Raw genomic sequence first — 4,696 nt, forward strand, 5'->3', positions numbered from 1 at the left:
ACCTACCTCACTGACATAACCAGAACCCATATAACTTCTACTTACTTACTGCCATCCCTTCTCTATACTGCCCAAAACTTCAGTAATCTTCAAGTCTCACAACTATATAAGCTTAAGCAATATTATGATAAAATAGCTAAATTTGCAAAAATATATGAGAACAGATCCAGAGCCGGAATATGGTCAAATGGGGCCCTAGGCAGGGTAATGAATTGGAGACCCCCATGCACAGCCCATCAGATCCACACACACACACACACACACACACACACACACACACACACACACACACACACACACACACACACACACACACGCACACACGCACGCACGCACACGCATGCACGCACGCACCCAAGCACACACACTCAGCTGTTCTGTTGTCCCATTACTTGGCTATTTCTCCCCAGGTACCATAAACACTGTTCAAACATCTCATACTATATTCTGCTTTACTTCTACAAATGATACAGATATTTATATTTAATTTAAAATGTTTATTTCAAATTCTATAGCACAAACACTGATAAACATTTGCTAAACAAAATAATACAGTCTGACAATGAAAACAGACTTAGCATTAATAATACACTTTTCAGACCTTGAAACTCACATTCATTGAAATGGCATTGAAACGCACATTCAATGAAGATGCATCTGGCCAGTAGCGGATTACGTTTACCTTTGGGCTGTTTTCAAACCATAGGCTCCTTGCACACATGTTTAGGACCATGTATACAGGCAAGTGTTCTTTAATTTACTTTCCTGACTGTATTAAATTATATTTCCTGTATAATACAGCACCACTTGTTAGAGTATGTTTTAAATTTGTAGTTTTGAACATTTTTCCATTAAGTAATAAAACAAAATAATGACAAAACTTACCCAGCTGAGAACATTTCAACCGTAAAAGGCCACTCAAATTTCTGTCATTACAATACACAATTATCAGTCAATATGTACAATTTCTACCGAAGTAAACGTCATCTGAATAATTCCACATTAAACAGATCTGTAACCAATGATTTGGGTGCTGGCAAATCTTGCTCTCACATGCATCTCTTACCTCCATCCAATATTGCTCATACATGCACACACACCTCTTACCTCTGTCTGATCATGCTCACACACACTTCTTAACTCTGTCTGATTGTGCTCACATATGCATCTCTTAGCTTTATCCAATCCTGCTTAGAGATGCACCTCTCACCTCTTTCTGATTGTGCTCACACATGCACTTCTTACCTCGAGCACTGCTTGAGCATGCTCCAATATGCACCTCTTACATCTGTCTGAGTGTGCTCACACACACATCTCTTACCTTTGTCTAATCTTGCTCACACACACACACACACACACACACACACACACACACACACACACGACACACACACACACACACACACACACACACACACACACACACACACACACACACACACACACACACACACACACACACACACACACACACACACACACCTCTTACATTAGTCATAATTTAACACTGTATAGCACTAAAATTCCTACATGGATTAGAACTGCCCCAATACACACAGCTTCTTACCATCTCTAAAATTATCCAGCATCCATCTTTTTATCCAGCACTAAATAGTATTCCAGACAGCTATGTTCCTATATAGGCATTATGATCCAGTAACAAAAAAAAACTTTTCTCTGTCTACAAACCTATAAAAATCTGCTGCACATGGTCTGTTCTCATGCCATGTTGCTAAGGCCTGGCACTCTTTACCTGTATCCAGATCAGTGCCTTCTCTCTACTACTGTAAATCCATTTGGAAAGACCTCCCAACAAAAATCTGACTCTCTTCTTCCTCATCCCAAGATTAAAAGATATCCCTAAATATGAACAAGTACCCATTCATACCTACACCTCCTTACTCCCCAGGATAAACTATATCCTAAATATGAAAGAGTACCCATTCCTAACAACATGTCCTTACTCCATTGGATAAACTATATCCCTAAATATGAGCAAGTACCCATTCATACAGTTACCTCCTTACTCCCCAGGATAAATTATATCCCTAATTATGAACAAGTACCCATTCCTAATTACATGTCCTTACTCCACTGGATAATCCATATCCCTAAATATGGACATCTACCCATTCATACTTACACTTCATTACTGCACATGATAAATTACATCCCTAAATATGAACAAGTACCCATTCATACCTACACCTCCTCACTCCCCAGGATAAGCTATATCCCTAAACATGAACAAGTTCCTATTCATGCCTACATCTCCTTCCTCAGCAGGTAATCTATATCCCTAAATATGAACAAGTACCCATACATACCTACACCTCCTTACTCCCCAGGATAAACTATATCCCTAAATATGAACAAGTACCATTCATACCTACACCTCTTAACTCCCCAGGATGAATGATATCCCTAAATATGAATAAGTACCCATTTGTTCCAGCACCTCCTTATACTCCCCAGGATAAACTACGAGTATATCCCTAAGTATCCCTAAGTATGAAGAAGTACCAGTTCATACCTATACCTCCTTACTCCGTACTATAAAATATATCCCTAAATATGAACAAGTACCCATTCATTCCTACACCTCCTTACTCCCCAGGAAAAACTATATCCCTAAATATGAACAATTACCCATTCGTACCTACACCTCCTAACCCTCCTGGATAAACTATATCCATAAATATTAACAAGCACCCATTTATTATTTATACCTCCTTATCCCCAGAATAAACTATATCCCTAAATAAGAAGATGTACCCATGCATTCCTACACCTCCCTACTTCTCAGGATAAACTACATCCCTAATATGAACAGGTTCAGATTCATACCTACACCTCCATATTCTGCAGGATAAAGTATTTCCCTAAATATAAACAAAGCGCATTAATACCTACACTTCCTTACTCCCCAGGATAAATATATCCCTAAATATGACCAATTACCCATTCGTACCTACACCTCCTAACTCCCCAGGATGAACGATATCCCTAAATATGAACAACTACCCATTTGTTCCAGCACTTCCTTACTCCCCAGATTAAATTATACCCGTAAATAAAGGTTCCATTCATTCCGACACCTCCTTACTCCGCAGGATAAACTATATCCCTAATTATGAACAAGTACCCATTCATACCTACACCTTCTTACTCCCAAGGATAAACTGTATCCCTAAATATGAACAAGTGTCCATTCATACCAGCACCTCTATATTCCCCAGGATAATATATATCCCTAAATAAAGGTTCCATTTATACCTACACCTCCTTACTCCCCAGGACAGACTATATCCCTAAATATGACCAAGTCCCATACATACCTACATCTCCTTATTCTCTAGGGTAAACTCTATCACCTAATACAAACAAGACAAATTCATACCTACACCTCCTTACTCCCCAAGATAAACTATATCCCTAAATATGAACAAGTAGCCATTCACACCAGCACCTCCATACTCCAAAGGATAACCTATATCTGTAAATATGAACAAGTACCCATTCATACCTACACTTCCTTACACGCCAGGATAAACTATACCCTAAATATGAACAAGTACCCATTCATACCTACACCTCCTTACACCCCAGGACAACCAGCATCCCGAAATATGAGCAAGTACCCATACATTCCTACACCTCCTTACTTCCCAGGATAAACTATATCCCTAAATATGAACAAGTACCCATTCCTACCAGCACTTCCTTACTCCCCAGGATAAACTATATCCCTAAATATGAACAAGTCCTATTCATGCCTACACCTCCTTACTCCACACTATAAAATATATCCCTAAATATGAACAAGTACCCATTCATACCTACACCTCTTTACTCCCCAGGATAAACTATATCCCTAAATATGAACAAGTGTCCATTCATACCTACAACTCTTAACTCCCCAGGATGTATGATATCCCTAAATATGAACAAGTACCCATTTGTTCCAGCACCTCCATACTCCCCAAGATAACCTATAGCCCTAAATATGGAAAACAACCCATTCATATTTATAGCTCTTTACTCCCCATGATAAATTATATCCCTAAATATGAATTAGTACCGATTCATACCTTCACCTTTTTTAGGAAAATGACAAATTCACCACTGTAACAGGTACAAGCAAGCAAAATCTGAGGGTAATGCTACTCAATGCTAGAAGTCTAAACCTCAAAATGCACTCACTCAAGGCACTCCTTAAAATGGAGAACATGGACATCTGTCCAGTGACAGAGGCCTGGTTCAAGGCTGCAGAGAGCACCCCTGCATTACCAGGATATAATTCATACCACACCTTTTGGCCACCTAACCTGGACTGAAACATGAAAGGTGGAGGCGTGTCCATATTTATTAAAGATAGCCACACCCCCAGACTAGTTGCTCAGCATAATGCATCTGAGATTATCCAAGTGCAATTAACTCTGGGCAAGAACACAATCCAACTTGTAACTTGCTACAGATCCCCCACCATGTCCCATGATTCCCACTCCTCATTTCTTGACAGACTGGAAAATATTAGGATACAACCTAACACCCTAATAATGGGCAATTTCAACTACCCCACCATTAGCTGGGAAAACTACTCATGTATCAACTCTTTTGCTCAACATTTTCTGGAATTCATAAATTGCAACGCTTTGGATCAAAATATCCACACCTCCACTAGGGGCAGCAATAT

Source organism: Protopterus annectens, chromosome 12.part0 (genome assembly GCF_019279795.1).
Source record: "Protopterus annectens isolate FY-2018-M chromosome 12.part0, PAN1.0, whole genome shotgun sequence".
NCBI lineage: Eukaryota > Metazoa > Chordata > Ceratodontiformes > Protopteridae > Protopterus > Protopterus annectens.